This window comes from Bufo gargarizans, chromosome 10 (genome assembly GCF_014858855.1).
Source record: "Bufo gargarizans isolate SCDJY-AF-19 chromosome 10, ASM1485885v1, whole genome shotgun sequence".
Classification (NCBI taxonomy): domain Eukaryota; kingdom Metazoa; phylum Chordata; class Amphibia; order Anura; family Bufonidae; genus Bufo; species Bufo gargarizans.
In genome coordinates, this window is record NC_058089.1 from 10,429,198 (window position 1) to 10,438,319 (window position 9,122).

A 9,122-nucleotide genomic window follows, 5' to 3' on the forward strand; every position below is an offset into this window, starting at 1 on the left:
TTTTTTTTGTATTGTCACATTTCAAGGGGGATAACTTTGTCATTGAAGCCCATATTGATCAGTGAAAATTCTCTGTGTACTGTGCAGAGGGAGAAGCTGAACCGTCCCTTACTGATTTCTGATGCAGTGAGCATGCTCTGTACTGTACAGAAGGAGGAGGAGCTGAACCGTCCCTTATTGATTTCTGATGCAGTGAGCATGCTCTGTACTGTACAGAAGGAGGAGGAGCTGAACCGTCCCTTATTGATTTCTGATGCAGTGAGCATGCTCTGTACTGTGCAGAGGGAGGAGGAGCTGAACCATCTCTTATTGATTTCTGATGCAGTGAGCATGCTCTGTACTGTGCAGAGGGAGAAGCTGAACCGTCCCTTATTGATTTCTGATGCAGTGAGCATGCTCTGTACTGTGCAGAGGGAGGAGGAGCTTAACCGTCCCTTATTGATTTCTGATGCAGTGAGCATGCTCTGTACTGTGCAGAGGGAGGAGGAGCTTAACCGTCCCTTATTGATTTCTGATGCAGTGAGCATGCTCTGTACTGTGCAGAGGGAGGAGCTGAACCGTCCCTTATTGATTTCTTATGCAGTGAGCATGCTCTGTACTGTGCAGAGGGAGGAGCTGAGCCGTCCCTTATTGATTTCTGATGCAGTGAGCATGCTCTGTACTGTACAGAAGGAGGAGCTGAACCGTCCCTTATTGATTTCTGATGCAGTGAGCATGCTCTGTACTGTACAGAAGGAGGAGGAGCTGAACCGTCCCTTATTGATTTCTTATGCAGTGAGCATGCTCTGTACTGTGCAGAGGGAGGAGCTGAGCCGTCCCTTATTGATTTCTGATGCAGTGAGCATGCTCTGTACTGTACAGAAGGAGGAGCTGAACCGTCCCTTATTGATTTCTGATGCAGTGAGCATGCTCTGTACTGTACAGAAGGAGGAGCTGAACCGTCCCTTATTGATTTCTGATGCAGTGAGCATGCTCTGTACTGTACAGAAGGAGGAGCTGAACCGTCCCTTACTGATTTCTGATGCAGTGAGCATGCTCTGTACTGTGCAGAGGGAGGAGCTGAACCGTCCCTTATTGATTTCTGATGCAGAGAGCATGCTCTGTACTGTACAGAAGGAGGAGCTGAACCGTCCCTTATTGATTTCTGATGCAGTGAGCATGCTCTGTACTGTACAGAAGGAGGAGCTTAACCGTCCCTTATTGATTTCTGATGCAGTGAGCATGCTTTGTACTGTACAGAAGGAGGAGGAGCTTAACCGTCCCTTATTGATTTCTGATGCAGTGAGCATGCTTTGTACTGTACAGAAGGAGGAGGAGCTTAACCGTCCCTTATTGATTTCTGATGCAGTGAGCATGCTCTGTACTGTACAGAGGGAGAAGCTGAGCCGTCCCTTGATTTCTGATGCAGTGAGCATGCTCTGTACTGTACAGAGGGAGAAGCTGAACCGTCCCTTATTGATTTCTGATGCAGTGAGCATGCTCTGTACTGTACAGAGGGAGAAGCTGAGCCGTCCCTTATTGATTTCTGATGCAGTGAGCATGCTCTGTACTGTGCAGAGGGAGGAGCTGAACCGTCCCTTATTGATTTCTGATGCAGTGAGCATGCTCTGTACTGTACAGAAGGAGGAGGAGCTTAACCGTCCCTTATTGATTTTTGATGCAGTGAGCATGCTCTGTACTGTACAGAGGGAGAAGCTGAGCCGTCCCTTATTGATTTCTTATGCAGTGAGCATGCTCTGTACTGTGCAGAGGGAGGAGGAGCTGAACTGTCCCTTATTGATTTCTGATGCAGTGAGCATGCTCTGTACTGTGCAGAGGGAGGAGCTGAGCCGTCCCTTATTGATTTCTGATGCAGTGAGCATGCTCTGTACTGTACAGAAGGAGGAGGAGCTTAACCGTCCCTTATTGATTTCTGATGCAGTGAGCATGCTCTGTACTGTGCAGAGGGAGGAGGAGCTGAACCATCCCTTATTGATTTCTGATGCAGTGAGCATGCTCTGTACTGTGCAGAGGGAGGAGGAGCTGAACCGTCCCTTATTGATTTCTGATGCAGTGAGAATGCTCTGTACTGTGCAGAAGAAGGAGGAGCTGAACAGCCCCTTATTGATTTCTGATGCAGTGAGCATGCTCTGTACTGTGCAGAAGGAGCTGAACCGTCCCTTATTGATTTCGGATGCAGTGAGCATGCTATGTACTGTGCAGAGGGAGGAGGAGCTGAACCGTTCCTTATTGATTTCTGATGCAGTGAGCATGCTCTGTACTGTGCAGAGGGAGGAGCTGAGCCGTCCCTTATTGCTTTCTGATGCAGTGAGCATGCTCTGTACTGTACAGAAGGAGGAGGAGCTTAACCGTCCCTTATTGATTTCTGATGCAGTGAGCATGCTCTGTACTGTGCAGAAGAAGGAGGAGCTGAACAGCCCCTTATTGATTTCTGATGCAGTGAGCATGCTCTGTACTGTGCAGAAGGAGCTGAACCGTCCCTTATTGATTTCGGATGCAGTGAGCATGCTCTGTACTGTACAGAGGGAGAAGCTGAGCCGTCCCTTATTGATTTCTGATGCAGTGAGCATGCTCTGTACTGTACAGAGGGAGGAGGAGCTGAACCGTCCATTATTGATTTCTTATGCAGTGAGCATGCTCTGTACTGTACAGAGGGAGAAGCTGAGTCGTCCCTTATTGATTTCTGATGCAGTGAGCATGCTCTGTACTGTACAGAGGGAGAAGCTGAGCCGTCCCTTATTGATTTCTGATGCAGTGAGCATGCTCTGTACTGTACAGAGGGAGAAGCTGAGCCATCCCTTATTGATTTCTGATGCAGTGAGCATGCTCTGTACCGAAGGAGGAGGAGCTGAACCGTCCCTTATTGATTTCGGATGCAGTGAGCATGCTCTGTAGTGTACAGAGGGAGAAGCTGAGCCGTCCCTTATTGATTTCTGATGCAGTGAGCATGCTCTGTACTGTACAGAGGGAGGAGGAGCTGAACCGTCCATTATTGATTTCTTATGCAGTGAGCATGCTCTGTACTGTACAGAGGGAGAAGCTGAGTCGTCCCTTATTGATTTCTGATGCAGTGAGCATGCTCTGTACTGTACAGAGGGAGAAGCTGAGCCGTCCCTTATTGATTTCTGATGCAGTGAGCATGCTCTGTACTGTACAGAGGGAGAAGCTGAGCCATCCCTTATTGATTTCTGATGCAGTGAGCATGCTCTGTACCGAAGGAGGAGGAGCTGAACCGTCCCTTATTGATTTCGGATGCAGTGAGCATGCTCTGTACTGTACAGAGGGAGAAGCTGAGCTGTCTCTTATTGATTTCTGATGCAGTGAGCATGCTCTGTACTGTACAGAAGGAGGAGGAGCTTAACCGTCCCTTATTGATTTCTGATGCAGTGAGCATGCTCTGTACTGTACAGAGGGAGAAGCTGAGCCGTCCCTTATTGATTTCTTATGCAGTGAGCATGCTCTGTACTGTGCAGAGGGAGGAGCTGAGCCGTCCCTTATTGATTTCTGATGCAGTGAGCATGCTCTGTACTGTACAGAAGGAGGAGGAGCTTAACCGTCCCTTATTGATTTCTGATGTAGTGGGCATGCTCTGTACTGTGCAGAGGGAGGAGGAGCTGAACCGTCCCTTATTGATTTCTGATGCAGTGAGCATGCTCTGTACTGTGCAGAAGGAGCTGAACCGTCCCTTATTGATTTCGGATGCAGTGAGCATGCTATGTACTGTGCAGAGGGAGGAGGAGCTGAACCGTTCCTTATTGATTTCTGATGCAGTGAGCATGCTCTGTACTGTGCAGAGGGAGGAGCTGAGCCGTCCCTTATTGCTTTCTGATGCAGTGAGCATGCTCTGTACTGTACAGAAGGAGGAGGAGCTTAACCGTCCCTTATTGATTTCTGATGCAGTGAGCATGCTCTGTACTGTGCAGAAGAAGGAGGAGCTGAACAGCCCCTTATTGATTTCTGATGCAGTGAGCATGCTCTGTACTGTGCAGAAGGAGCTGAACCGTCCCTTATTGATTTCGGATGCAGTGAGCATGCTCTGTACTGTACAGAGGGAGAAGCTGAGCCGTCCCTTATTGATTTCTGATGCAGTGAGCATGCTCTGTACTGTACAGAGGGAGGAGGAGCTGAACCGTCCATTATTGATTTCTTATGCAGTGAGCATGCTCTGTACTGTACAGAGGGAGAAGCTGAGTCGTCCCTTATTGATTTCTGATGCAGTGAGCATGCTCTGTACTGTACAGAGGGAGAAGCTGAGCCGTCCCTTATTGATTTCTGATGCAGTGAGCATGCTCTGTACTGTACAGAGGGAGAAGCTGAGCCATCCCTTATTGATTTCTGATGCAGTGAGCATGCTCTGTACCGAAGGAGGAGGAGCTGAACCGTCCCTTATTGATTTCGGATGCAGTGAGCATGCTCTGTACTGTACAGAGGGAGAAGCTGAGCCGTCCCTTATTGATTTCTGATGCAGTGAGCATGCTCTGTACTGTACAGAGGGAGGAGGAGCTGAACCGTCCATTATTGATTTCTTATGCAGTGAGCATGCTCTGTACTGTACAGAGGGAGAAGCTGAGTCGTCCCTTATTGATTTCTGATGCAGTGAGCATGCTCTGTACTGTACAGAGGGAGAAGCTGAGCCGTCCCTTATTGATTTCTGATGCAGTGAGCATGCTCTGTACTGTACAGAGGGAGAAGCTGAGCCATCCCTTATTGATTTCTGATGCAGTGAGCATGCTCTGTACCGAAGGAGGAGGAGCTGAACCGTCCCTTATTGATTTCGGATGCAGTGAGCATGCTCTGTACTGTACAGAGGGAGAAGCTGAGCTGTCTCTTATTGATTTCTGATGCAGTGAGCATGCTCTGTACTGTACAGAAGGAGGAGGAGCTTAACCGTCCCTTATTGATTTCTGATGCAGTGAGCATGCTCTGTACTGTACAGAGGGAGAAGCTGAGCCGTCCCTTATTGATTTCTTATGCAGTGAGCATGCTCTGTACTGTGCAGAGGGAGGAGCTGAGCCGTCCCTTATTGATTTCTGATGCAGTGAGCATGCTCTGTACTGTACAGAAGGAGGAGGAGCTTAACCGTCCCTTATTGATTTCTGATGTAGTGGGCATGCTCTGTACTGTGCAGAGGGAGGAGGAGCTGAACCGTCCCTTATTGATTTCTGATGCAGTGAGCATGCTCTGTACTGTGCAGAAGAAGGAGGAGCTGAACAGCCCCTTATTGATTTCTGATGCAGTGAGCATGCTCTATACTGTGCAGAAGGAGCTGAACCGTCCCTTATTGATTTCGGATGCAGTGAGCATGCTCTGTACTGTACAGAGGGAGAAGCTGAGCCGTCCCTTATTGATTTCTGATGCAGTGAGCATGCTCTGTACTGTACAGAGGGAGGAGGAGCTGAACCGTCCCTTATTGATTTCTTATGCAGTGAGCATGCTCTGTACTGTACAGAGGGAGAAGCTGAGTCGTCCCTTATTGATTTCTGATGCAGTGAGCATGCTCTGTACTGTACAGAGGGAGAAGCTGAGCCGTCCCTTATTGATTTCTGATGCAGTGAGCATGCTCTGTACTGTACAGAGGGAGAAGCTGAGCCGTCCCTTATTGATTTCGGATGCAGTGAGCATGCTCTGTACTGTACAGAGGGAGAAGCTGAGCTGTCTCTTATTGATTTCTGATGCAGTGAGCATGCTCTGTACTGTACAGAAGGAGGAAGAGCTGAACCGTCCCTTAATGATTTCTGATGCAGTGAGCATGCTCTGTACTGAAGGAGGAGGAGCTGAACTGTCCCTTATTGATTTCGGATGCAGTGAGCATGCTCTGTACTGTACAGAAGGAGGAGGAGCTGAACCGTCCCTTATTGATTTCGGATGCAGTGAGCATGCTCTGTACTGTACAGAGGGAGGAGGAGCTGAACCGTCCCTTATTGATTTCTGATGCAGTGAGCATGCTCTGTACTGTACAGAAGGAGGAGGAGCTGAACCGTCCCTTATTGATTTCGGATGCAGTGAGCATGCTCTGTACTGTACAGAGGGAGGAGGAGCTGAACTGTCCCTTATTGATTTCTTATGCAGTGAGCATGCTCTGTACTGTGCAGAGGGAGAAGCTGAGCCGTCCCTTATTGATTTCTGATGCAGTGAGCATGCTCTGTACTGTACAGAAGGAGGAGGAGCTGAACTGTCCCTTATTGATTTCTGATGCAGTGAGCATGCTCTGTACTGTACAGAGGGAGGAGGAGCTGAACCGTCCCTTATTGATTTCTGATGCAGTGAGCATGCTCTGTACTGTACAGAAGGAGGAGGAGCTGAACCGTCCCTTATTGATTTCTGATGCAGTGAGCATGCTCTGTACTGTACAGAGGGAGAAGCTGAGCTGTCCCTTATTGATTTCTGATGCAGTGAGCATGCTCTGTACTGTACAGAGGGAGAAGCTGAGCTGTCCCTTATTGATTTCTGATGCAGTGAGCATGCTCTGTACTGTACAGAGGGAGGAGCTGAACCGTCCCTTATTGATTTCTGATGCAGTGAGCATGCTCTGTACTGTACAGAGGGAGAAGCTGAGCTGTCCCTTATTGATTTCTGATGCAGTGAGCATGCTCTGTACTGTACAGAGGGAGAAGCTGAGCTGTCCCTTATTGATTTCTGATGCAGTGAGCATGCTCTGTACTGTACAGAGGGAGAAGCTGAGCTGTCCCTTATTGATTTCTGATGCAGTGAGCATGCTCTGTACTGTACAGAGGGAGGAGCTGAACCGTCCCTTATTGATTTCTGATGCAGTGAGCATGCTCTGTACTGTGCAGAGGGAGGAGGAGCTGAACCATCTCTTATTGATTTCTGATGCAGTGAGCATGCTCTGTACTGTACAGAAGGAGGAGGAGCTGAACCATCTCTTATTGATTTCTGATGCAGTGAGCATGCTCTGTACTGTACAGAAGGAGGAGGAGCTGAACCGTCCCTTATTGATTTCTGATGCAGTGAGCATGCTCTGTACTGTGCAGAGGAAGGAGGAGCTGAACTGTCCCTTATTGATTTCTGATGCAGTGAGCATGCTCTGTACTGTACAGAAGGAGGAGGAGCTGAGCCGTCCCTTATTGATTTCTGATGCAGTGAGCATGCTCTGTACTGTACAGAAGGAGGAGGAGCTGAACTGTTCCTATCACCTGTTATGAATGGTGCTATCCTGTTATCATAGGTGTTACCTTTCATTGTAACCCCAGCCTCTGATGACAATGAGATGACTGCTGATCCTGCTGAATATGTTTGCGCTATATAAAGCTTATTATTATTATTATGGGAAGTGGAAAACTCTTATGATCTCAGTGACCAGTGTGAGAGCCGCAGCATAGAGCACAATTTATCATGGACCCCTTTTATGTGGCGGGTTCTTTGCCCGTCTAGCGGGTACCTGGGCAGCGGCTTCTGTGCCACACAGGTAGGAAACAACCGTACAAAGCTTCCTGCAGGAAAGAAAATGAAGCTGGTTGTGAGCAGGAGACGTCACATCAATGATATTTTAATTATTCATTTCAGCATTTATTTCCCCTTAAATACTGCTGAGTCTAGCCTCTTGTATGGCTTAAAGGGACGGCGCAGATTTATGCAGCCGTTTACTGAATCGGGTGTCCCTGCGCTGACTGTTTCCCCTGTGGGAGCCCCCATCACTTGCTCATGACTGCTGAGGCATAGACACAATGTTGGTTTATCCGCAATGAATATGAAGTCAATTACTGTGTGTAGCGGCTGGTCTCCCCTCGCGTCCAGTAGTAGATGGTCACGGGGTCTGACGTGGGCTTAGTGTATATGGCGACCTGTAATCTGGCATCACTATTTATTGGGATGAGTCGCTGCGTTTGGCTTGGGCAATGTTCACATCTGGCAGATATGCTGCAGATTGTTCATCTGGAAAAACGTATTACAGTAACGGCAAAGTAGACGTTTCACAAAGCCTTATCCACGCTCTGTGGGAAGAATCGGCGGCGGATCCGTGTGGAAATTGACCTGTGGAGCAGATCTTCATGTTGGGTCACAGATAATTCACCCCTGAAAACATCAGCAAATCTCCAGTAAAATCCACCACAAATCTTTGCCGTGGATTTATTGTTTTCTGCAGAATTTCTGTCCTTTGTGGACATTCCCGTAACAGTAAAGGCCTCGCCCTTCCGGCTACATGCTCACGGCCGTCGTGTGTCTTGCGATCTGCAAATTGCGAATACGCAAAACACGGATGGCATTTTGCGGAACGGCGCAGAAAGCCTTTAATATAACTACCTATTCTTGTCCGCAAAGCCCGGACAAGAATAGGACAGGTTATATTTTTTTTGTGGAGCCACGGAACAGAGCAACGGATGCGGACAGCACACGAAGTGCTGTCTGCATCTTTTGCGGCCCCGTTGAAGTGAATGGGTCCGCATCCGAGCTGCCAAAACTGCGGCTCTGATGCGGACCCAAACAACGGCCGTGTGCATGAGGCCTTGCTGAAGGCATGAACTCTAGGCTGGCGCTGTGGACGTGGCCTTTCCAGTGTCTTCTCTAGTGCCCTCTTAGCCCTCTTTCACACGAGCGTGACGGATTAGGTCCGGGTGCGTTCAGTGAAACTCACACTATTTTGCAAGCAAGTTCAGTCAGTTTTGTCTGCGATTGCGTTTAGTTGTTCAGTTTTTTCCGCGTGGGTGCAATGTGTTTTGATGCGTTTTTCACGCGCGTGATAAAAAACTGAAGGTTTACAAACAACATCTCTTAGCAACCATCAGTGAAAAACGCATCGCACCTGCACTTGCTTGCGGATGCAATGCGTTTTTCACGCAGCCCCATTCACTTCTATGGGGCCAGGGCTGCGTGAAAAACGCAATATATAGAACAATCTGCGATTTTCACACAACACAGAACTGATGCGTGAAAAACAACGCTCTTGTACACAGACCCATTGAAATGAATGGGTCCGGATTCAGTGCGGGTGCAAGGCGTTCACGTCACGCATTGCACCCGCGCGGAAAACTCGCTCGTGTGAAAGAGGCCTTAGTGCAGGATGGAAAGTAGCACAGAATATACTAAAGCTAATTTGGAAGTTTCGTGGAATTGTTTGTAGACAGAGAGGGCTTCATCCATGTCCCTTGCACCTAAGAAGCCCC